A 10,101-nucleotide genomic window follows, 5' to 3' on the forward strand; every position below is an offset into this window, starting at 1 on the left:
GGCGACCCTTGGCCGGGGAGGTTCCGGGCTGGCCCCGTCCAGCCCCCGGCACTGTCCGGCTCCCGCCCCCGCCACACCCATACGAACACGGCTTGGGCCGTTGCCCGCCCGCCTCCTCCACGCCCTCGGCGGCTCGGTGGCTCCGGGGTTGGTGGCGACGCCCGGCCGCTCCGGGGTCCCGCACCCCTGCTCGCTGCGCTCCCGGCCTCGGAGGTGCAGAGGCCGCCGCGCCCCAGGCACCACTCTCGGCGTCTGCATTGTTTTCGACTGAGACCTGAGAGGGGCCCGGGCGGGGTGGAGGGAGAGGGGCCGGGGGTTTAGGATTACAGGCGCGCGCCAGCGCCTCCTATGGGCCGAGAGCCGCACGGCCGCGGACTGCGGTACCGGGGAAGGCCGGGGCGAGCGCAGCCTGCGCCCCCTCAGCTTTTAAAAACCAGGCCTCCTTCGGCGCCCACCTTGCCCAACGCTCGCCTCTGCAGCGCCCGCCCTGCGCCCCCCCGCGCCTCCCACTCCTCTTTCACTGGGGATGAGGACCGTAGTAAGAGACAGGTAAAGAGGACTTCAGTAGGACACAGGTAAAGAGCGCCCCAGGTCAAAGGCTTCAGTTACCCCCTCCTACACTCTACTTTTCCATCCCATCCTTGGCTCACCGTTCAGTTTAAAGCAAAAGGAAATGCCGCCGAGCCACTTCAACCAAAGACAACGACCACGGCAGAGTCCGAGCGAGAGGCACTCACTCCAGAGATGCAATTCGTCACCGCCCCTCCGTCCCCACCAGGGGCGAGCCCGCAAGATCCTTTCTGTCCCCCGCCCCACCCTTGGCTGATGCTGCGGGCGAATCCCGCGAGCTGGACGCCAGGGACGCTAAGAGCCGCACCTTTCGGTCACCAAGCTGGCTTTCGGCTCTTTCCCCAGAATTGCCACTTTTCCACTAGCAACAAGTAACCTGGTCGCAGCTCCCCGGAGGCCAGAGGGAGTCCCGCCCGCCGGGGTCTGCAGGAAGGCGCTGGCCACCACGTCCCCAGGACCCGTCCCGGAGCAGCGCGCCGCCCACGGCCCGTCCCCAGGAGGCACAAAACGGGCCCGCCTCGGCGCCAGACGCGTTTGCAGCTGGAGAGCCCAGCCCGATGCCCCTCCCCCTGCATCCCTCCCCTGCCCGCGCCCCGGGAGGAAAGCGGCCCTTGGGCCGAGAGCCGGGAGCCCGGGCTCTGCTTTAAGTCCCTCTCAATCTGGGGACTGGAGCAAGAGCCAGGCCACCGGGGGCCAACGACGGGCTCGTTCCCGGCGCCCCCCTCTCCTCCCGTCCCCGTCGCTCTCGTGAGCGAGGTCCAGCTGCACTTGGGTCAATCTCAAAGTAGGACCGTGTAAGAGCCCTGAAGCAGGGATTCGCCAAGACGGCAAAGCGAGGCTGGTGGGGCCCACTCCTGTCGGGCAGCCGAGGAAGGGCCCTCACCTTGAGGACTGTAAAAAGGCGGAGGCTGAGGAGAGAGGGGGAGGAGGGACGGGATGCAGCGCAGCAGCGCCAGGGTCCGGGCAGGCCAGATTTGGGGGGTGGGAGGTTAAAAACCAAAGCCAACGCGGCAGCGGGTGAGGTGAGATGCCCGGGGGGGGCCCTTCCTCCCCTGTGATTACAGAGGATTGAAGCCCGTGGGGATCTGGGGTGTCAGTCCAGAGAGGTGTGCAGCTGAGGACTGTGGTGCTCCGTTTCCCTGGATGTCTCCCCCTGCTCCAAAAAGCTGCCTAGTTTTAGTGGAGAGCGACCGCGGCGAGGCGAGTCGGCCCAAAACGTTGAGCAATTCAGCCACGGAGCCAAAAAGCCATTTCCCACACCGCCCAGCCCGGGGCTTTTCCAGGCACTCGGCCCGGCGCTGAGCGGCCCGGACCTGATAGGGGCCATCCATGCTTGCCTCCCATCTTGGGAAATGGAGGGACAAGTTCTTCCAGGCACTTTTCCTGCACACCCTGAGGTCTTAGCAGAGCTAAGTATGGGGCGAAGTGTGGGGCGGACGCTCCGGCTGTGGGACAGACAGACAGCGGACAGACTGTCCAGCCCTTCCTTCCGGGCCAGGAGGAGAAGCCAGGTCACCGGCAGCACCCGCACACCTGGCCCGCTCCCGGCTGCCTTCTGCAGCCGTACGCGGGTCGGACCGCACTCTCTCCCGCTCAGAGCTGGCCGACACTTTTCCAACAGAACCGCTGATCCCAGTTGTTTCAGAGCCAAGTGGACGCCGCCCGCTTCCCTGGCGCTGCCGAGAGGAGTGACTCTCATGTGTAAAACCCGATTTCCATGGGGATAGACAGCTGAGGAAGGAGGAGGGGTACGCGGAGACGGGCAGGGAGAGGAAGAGAGAAAGGGGGCGACTGGAGAGCAGGAAACAGCGCAGGACGAGCTCGGGCGACGAGTGCCACGCATCCCCGCGCAGAGAAGGGTACCGGGGAGCGGGGACCAGGTCTCCGGGTGCCCGAAGGGAGAGGGTGAGATGGTTCGCCTCCCACCTTTCTGCCTTACCTACAACCAAGTTTCCCAGTTCCACGTCTCCGTAACTTCCTCACAAGAAGTTCGGCACTTTTCTGGAGACCTTTTCTCTTTCCTGCCTGCGGCCGGGACCGAGCAGCAGCAGAGCCTGGGGCTTTGCAGAAAAGATTTCACCGACGAAGGGGGCGCGCGGAGACGGGTGGGGGCGAGGGCCACCGCGCAAAACGAGGGCCCTTCGGAGTGCAGTTTGAAATTCCTCAAATCCCAGTTGCTGGAATGCGAGGCGACGACGACTTCACTCGGGGCCAAATGTGTTTGTCATTACTCCAGACCGCCAGCCAGCGCCGCCGCCGTCACCCCCGCGCTAGGGCGCGCAACCCGAGCGCACTGCGGGGCGGGCCCCCGCTCTCCCTCGCACCTCACTGCCCCGGCAAACCGCTCGGGAGCACCCGAAACTGTGGTCCAAGCCCGCGCCCCTCTGCTCGTCCTGCAGCTGCCACCGCCGTGCTGAGTCTGGCCCCGGCTCTCACCAGGCGCAGCGCCGTCTAGTAATTACGCGCGCTCGGCTGGCGCCATGTGCACCGGACCGGCACCCGAAGTCCGGCCTGCTCCAGCAGAGCCCTTCACGCCTCCCTGGCCCCGCGCCCCCTTCCCGCTTCCCACCTCCGCCAGACCCCAACCGCGCTCCACACCACGGGCTGCAGCGCTGTCCCGCCAAACCGTGGGCGAGGAATGAAAATACTCATTAAAAACCTGTCGCCTTCCAGGACCCACTGCCAAGAAGAGCGCAGACACTTCTGCTTCCACCCCCAGCCGTACTTGGTGCTAGTCCCAGGATCCACGAATACCACCCCCACCTCCAAAAGAAACCTCAAAAATGTAAGCCTAAACAATTTCTTTGGAAGGCCATGGGGTTGTTAGAAAAACATTGCTTTTAAAAATAGGTCTGGAAAATGTGTGTTTTTAAAAAAAATCCCCAGACTTTCTAACTTTATGGTTATCCCTCCTCCCCCCTCCTCCCCCAAGGAAGTTTTATTCAGAATAAATTACTCTCTGGACACACAACTGGAATTCAGTTCCCTTCCCCCCCCCTCATCGCCCGAAGTTTGAAGTTACTTAGCTACTTCCAGCCCCAGAGTCTGATCACAGACTTCCCTTAGAAACAAAATGATTTTTTCCTCTTCCTTACCTTCTCCTCCTATGTCAATCAGCAATAGAAATCCTACACATGGAGTAAAAAGTGGGCTCACGGCCTCCAATCCTCTCCCGCAGTCCTCTCCGCTGTTTCTCTCCCTGTAGTTCCCAACTGTAATGGGCTCAAAAACCGCGTTTTGTAATTGATTCAATGTTATAGTCCATCCTTCTAAAACTAATCATTTGCTCTAAGTAAATAGCTGTCAGGAAATGAAGCCCCCCCCCCTTGGCCTCTTCAAAATAAAAGTTCCCTCGGATTCCCTCCGCTCTGAATCTCCCAATATCCAGATTGCGCCTTTGCTTTTCGCTCTTACGCAATCAGGGGGTCCAGTCCCAACCCCCAGACTTCGACAACAACTGGAGGGCGGGGAGAGGCAGACCAGATGGGGTGGGGGTGGTGGAAGGGGGAGGTGTTGATGCTCTGCCGGGAAAGAGGTTTCGTGAAACTTAACAAACAGCCCATCATTTCCAGAATGAGTTTGCCTCCCAATTTGGGGGATATTTTCCTACGCTGCTATAGTTTTGTATTCTCTTTGAAACGAAGAAAAAGCACATGTAAGATTGCAGTTAATGCCCAGAGAGAATATAAATCTCGAATCGAGAAATGTCACTGTAGAAACTCCTGGCTCTACTAGAAATGGGGCCCTTGGAAGAAATCTCCAAGCGGTTGCGTTGTTTTGAACTGGGGGTCATTTAGGGGAAGTGCCGTGTAGTTGCTAATCCTTTAATGGGATTAGGCTAACTTTGAGTCCAATACGACGATGATGGTTTTTTGCAAGACTGGACGGAGTCTGAAATGGGGTGCAAAGAATCGAGGGTCTGCGTAAGTTCGGAACGTTCTCCGGCAGAACGACCTTTACTCTCTCCGAGCCACTTATCTCGTCGTGCCTTTGTTTGGGGGGTTGTCTGGACGAGGTTGCCCTGGCTTCTATCTCTCATACAAAAAGGCTCAGGCTTGGGCGTTTGGGGAATCGTCTACAACATGCCAGCCAACTCCGCGTCCTGTGGGAGGGTGCATTTTGACCCTCCCGCTGCGTGGGTCGAACCCAATGGACACCCTGGAGTTGAGAGCTGAGCCCCAAACCCTGTGCCCAAGGCGCGAGGCAAAAGACCGTGTCGGGCAAGAACGATCCTGCTCGCGAGGGAAAGGGGGCGCTGATGCTCCAGGAACCAGACCTGGGCGGAGCGGGGCTGCTGAGCGAGGGCGGGGGGAGGGGAACGCCTTCACCTCCTCGATTTCTCCGATTTTGAATTCTCTTATTGGAGATGGGGATCATCCTTCATCCTCCCCCCAACCCCGTCCCACCTCCACACACGCACTCTTAAAATGCCCAGGGCGACCAGGTTGAGACTGGAACGTCTAATAGCCGTCACTTTCTCCTTCACCAGGAGGGTGGACACTGGGCAGTGGGCAGGGTACTCCAAGGGGCGCGGTAGGTGCCTAACTGAAACAAGATCTTGGGGTGACAGGCTCGGTAAAGGGGCACCGGGGGCTGGGCTGGGGACCCCATACCTCCGGCCCTTCTGCGCGCCCGCCTGTCGTGCATCTTCAGCTCGGGTGACTGCACTGCTCGCTATTACTTCCACATGTTCCTTCAGGAAATCATTGAAGGCAAATGTATGAACAGCCCCTTGTTCGGAATGCTAACAGGATACCGTAATGTTTGTAGATAATGAACGGGAACTAACGACCCCCCCAAAATGAGTGCGGAATACAAGGGCAAAGCGGATGCCAGCTTTCATGCTTATGGTACACGCAAGTTGAGATGTGGGTTTTTATACCAGGTACCCAAGAGGGCAGGAGGCGAGGCAGGGAGCCCACCAGGAGGGCTGGCTTTGCTGCGGCGACACTGCCAGCTCGGTCACGCCGGGGTCTCTCGCACGCAGGGCCCCAGCGCTCCCCGCCCACAAAGAGTAACTTCACAGTTCATTTCAGAGCCGTTTAAAGGGGTCTGGAAAGCGGGCCGGGCGGGGTTGTCCCAGGGCAGTAACTCCTCTGGAGTTTAAAGCAGAAAGAAATGGATGAGCAAGCGAGCACCCAGTTGTCCTTCTGGTAGTAATTACCTGCCTAATTTGAATGATGCCTTTGTTATGATCATTAACAAACATTTGCTAAAGGTTTCCATGTGTGACATTCTCAAAAGTTTAAAGGCCTGGGGAGCTGACTCCGGGGACTGCGCGCTGGTGGGGGGTGGCGCAGGGAAGCAAATGGTTGGGGGAAGATTTCGCCCAGTGTGGACCGAGCAAAGACGAAGAGAGGTCAACATCTGCCTCCCCTGCCGAAGCAAAACAAACCCAGTGGTCAGGAGCGACCTCGGGGCAGGGGGCCCTCGAACCGAGGCGGCTGGCTCCTTAACCCGCGTCCTACCCCCGCAACCCCCGCCTCTCCCACTGCTCGTAGGCGGGTTTGAATCGTGTGCTCTCCCTCCGTGGCTGTTCCGAGGCTTCGAGAAAGGTCGGGTCTGCGCCCGTCTGTCGGCCGGGGGCGTCTGGGGCCGAGGGGCGAGCCTAGCCGCGCTCTGCCCGTGTTGTTCCAAGATCCTTCCAGATTGCTCCCTGGACGCCTGGGGTCTTGGGTGGTCCCGGAGCTGCAGCGGGAAAGAAGCGCTGCCTGGCGGAGGCGGGCTGCGGGGTCTTCTCCACTGTTCCTGGGCTGGCCGGGGCACCGTGGAGGAACCAGGCCGCCTTACACACCCGGAGCAGTCCCTTTGCGGGCTCCGGCAGCTGCAAAGGTCCCGACCTGCGCCCGGATTGTGATTTTCAGCCTCTTGGGATTTTTTTTTTTTTTTTTTTTTTTTTTTCCTTGATGGGTCATCAAGTGATTAGGAATGAGGATATTCTCCCAAAATTAGGAGTTTGGCGGCTGTGACCGAAGGGGAAAGAATCCCAACTCCCAAATTGAACCTGGCGGGAAGTTTGGGAAAAGGGGCGGGGAGCGCAGCTGTTCTGGCCTTGGCCTCGTGCACCTAGGCCCGCAGGCGACACGAAATTGGGTGTAAGAGTATAAAGATATGCAGCAGATAAGTCACCCTTCCTAAAGGGGGCCCCGTGAACTTTTTATAACCAGACCAAAATGGTCACTGAAAACAAAAAGTCTTGCCCTGCCCTGCCTCCCGGGCTCGCTTTCCCGGCCCCAGCTCCTGGGGCAGGGGCGGCTGCAGCTCGGAGCGCCGCACCTTCTGCTTTCGTGGGCGTTTCCCGTCGAGTTGACTTTGTGTCTTCTCTGCTCCCCAACTCTCCTTCGCTCGGAGAATTCCGAAGGTCCTTTTGCTTTAGAAAATATGTGAGACTGTAAAAGCTATCAAAGCCGTTAGTTGTGAAAATCACATTTAAACAAACTTGTGAATTTTTTTTCAAATGAGGTTGATGGGCGGGGCGGGGGTGGGGGTGCTTCTGGCTTCAGGATTTGAAAATGAAGGGCCGTTTGGTGGTTTGCAGAAGAAAACGGCGCTAACTGCCCCTTCTCCCACCCCCTTTAACCCTTGACTGCGTCTGGAAGAGCTGCCTCCCTGGGCCCAGCCAACGGGCCTTTGCCGGGAAGGCTCTGAGGAGGCCGGTGGGTGTAGCGCACAGATGTGGGGGGTCCCCGCGGGGAGACGGCGGAGGGCTGCACCCCGGCCTCGGGTCTGCCCCAGCTGAGGCTCGCAACTAGTTCCGAGGAGCCTGTTCGCACGCTCGGAATTCAGAGCGCCCCAAGTCTCGGAAGAGAGAGTTCTCCTAAAGGGTCCAGACGGACTGTTGTGACTTGGGGTGACAGTTACCCTCTCTCCAGGACTCCTCAGCCACCTCCTCTTCTCCGGGGCTGCTGGCCGGATCTAAAGGTGCAGCGTCTCTTCTGAGTTCCTTGAGGCTCTCTCTCCAGAGAAGTAGAAAGCAGTTCCCTGTCGCTGGTGACCCGCGGCACCCTCACCAAGGGTCCCTAACACCACAGCCTGTCTACTGAGTTGACTGAGCTTGTTTTGTGCTCCAGCCCAGCCAAGGTGGACCAAACCCTCCTCAGAGCTGGAGACAGATGTGGCAGGGCTGGCCCCCCTCTGGATCTGGCTGTTTGATACCCTTGTCCTTGGGAGACAGCCCCACCCCCACCCCCAATGTAGGGGTGTTGTTTTGCCTCCTTCTTCCCTCTCCTTCTCTTTAGGCCTTAGGTTTCAGTTACTTTTAATTTGAAAAACCATGTGAGGGGAGGAGGAGGGAAAGAGGAGATTGGGAGGTCTGCTCTTTATTAGGGGCCTCAGCGGTTTAGCTTTCCAGCACACAGCTGTGGCTTGGGAGGGGAAAGAGGGTTGGCTCTGTTTAGGTCAGCCTGACTGAAGAAAGGGCCTTGTCCTCTGAAGTCCCAGGAGTACAGCAGGGCCCTGTGATTTAAAAAAAAAAAAGCCTTCAGCAGCGAGGCATTGTGAATTCTGAAGTGGAAAGCCTGTGAAGCCTGGGCTCTTTGTTGGCTCATCCATGAAATGGGCGTGATCATGCACAACCCATAGGGTTGTCTCAGGGATTAAATGAGATAATATCCCAAATAATAATGTGGCTCATATTCAAACACATGTATTATAATTCAATATAAATACTTACTGAGTGTAAGATGCCGAAGACTCTGCCCAGTGCTAAGGATACAGCCCTACCCTCAAAGGGTTTATAGACTAGTCAAGCAAATAACCAATTAAACACAAACTTCACTATAATGCTATAAGCAATAAGGCAGTATGTTAGAGGGACAGAGTGATGCCAGAGCACATAGGAGAAGCCTAACCCCAACCAGGGGCGGGGGGAGCCGGGGAAGGGGGGCGGGGAGAGCCGGGGAAGGGATGGGAAAGGGCTTCTTAGAGGATCCTTCTCTGTGAACCTAAGCGGAGTGAGACTCTAGTTGGGGAGGAACTTCACAGGCATGGGCTCAGAGGTGAGAGAGAACATGAGGTCAGAAGAGGTGAAAGAAGTTTGGAATGGCTGGAATTTGGAAAGGTCCAGGGGCGGGGGGAGCCGGGGAAGGGATGGGAAAGGGCTTCTTAGAGGAGCCTTCTCTGTGAACCTAAGCGGAGTGAGACTCTAGTTGGGGAGGAACTTCACAGGCATGGGCTCAGAGGTGAGAGAGAACATGAGGTCAGAAGAGGTGAAAGAAGTTTGGAATGGCTGGAATTTGGAAAGGTCCAGATGAAGAAGAGCAAGGAAGCCAGGCTGTAGAGGACTTCTAGGCCATGTTAGGGGTCTGGGCTGAATTCTAAGGAAGTACCAGAATTGATTTAAGAAGGGGCAGGACAGGAGCAGCGTTGAATTTTAGGCCAGATCAGCCTGGATGATTCCAGGAGGCCGGGAGACTACTACTGTTGTCTAGCAAGAGAGGATGCTTCCCTGGCTCCTGGGTGATGGATGGCAGGGGGTTGGTGAAAGTGAAAAGTAAATGGGAGAGAGGGAGTCGAATGCCCAGAACTCACTGATTGAATGTGAGCTGTGAGGGACGGTCGGGTCCCTGGCTTAGGCCATAGCTGGTGCCTTTTATTCAGTTGAGGGACAGCAAGGAACAGATTTGGAAAGGAAAATGATGAGTTCACTTTTAAATATGATACATTTGAAAAAGCTCAGGGGAAGGCTTAAAATGAGAAGAAAATCCAATATGGAATTTTGGATAACTACAGCAATTTCCAGTAGGCAGAGAAGATACTGAGAAAGAACAGCCAGGAATCTTTATCTCCTGAATATTCAGCTGTTGCTCTGAATCCATAAATGAGAGTTGGCTGAATTTAAAGAGCTGCCTACACTTACCTAAATTCAACGTTGTAAACTGTAGCCAGACATACCTGATGATTTTGTATTTATGAGTGATTATGAAAATTCTGTGAAAATACAAGAGCTTTAGTTATTCCATGATTGGCAAAACTAGACTATTTCCCCCTCATTCACACACTTAAATATACATTTGTATCCACATTGGTCTTTCAGATCACCCAAAGACCCAAACCAGGGTTAAAGCCAGATCCTGTCTTAAGGATACTCCTATTTAGTGTTCTGTTCACAACTCCCAACCCTCACCATGCACTGGAGAGACTGAGGCAGTGCTCACTTTCAGGAACAAAAAATTATATGCATGATTCCAGTGACAAAGATTGCATATTGTCCTCCAGTAATCACTTTTTTTCCTTTTCTTCTCAGTGACAGAGTTTCTGATTTTTAAAAATATTTATTTATTTTGCTTCCTGGGACAAAATCTTCCTTTCACAGTCTCTCTTGCAGCTAGATGGGATCAAAAAGAAAAGTTATAGCCAATGGAAGGTAAGCAGAAGTTGCAGGTGCAACTGCCAAAAAGTGGTCTTAAAGTAAAGGAGGCATCCTTCTCAGTCCAGTCTTCTTGCTGTATGAAAAGCAGATGGATGACTGGAACTTCAGCAGCTATCATAGACTAACAGGTCACCGTGCAAATGAAAACCCAGCACTGTGGT

The 10,101-nt window shown here is 56.1% G+C and overlaps 1 protein-coding gene across 1 annotated transcript in view; it reads right to left on the bottom strand.

Annotated features, from left to right (window-relative positions):
- Positions 1 to 3,742, bottom strand: part of PDGFRA (platelet-derived growth factor receptor, alpha polypeptide) — a 47,301-nt gene extending 43,559 nt beyond the window's left edge. Inside the window, exon 1 of the mRNA XM_008571833.1 lies at positions 3,666 to 3,742. The gene's annotated coding sequence lies outside the window, so the exon portion shown is untranslated. The remainder of the gene's footprint in view (positions 1 to 3,665) is intronic.
- Positions 3,743 to 10,101: the final 6,359 nt, after the last annotated feature.

Source organism: Galeopterus variegatus, unplaced genomic scaffold, assembly GCF_000696425.1.
Source record: "Galeopterus variegatus unplaced genomic scaffold, G_variegatus-3.0.2 Scaffold727, whole genome shotgun sequence".
Classification (NCBI taxonomy): domain Eukaryota; kingdom Metazoa; phylum Chordata; class Mammalia; order Dermoptera; family Cynocephalidae; genus Galeopterus; species Galeopterus variegatus.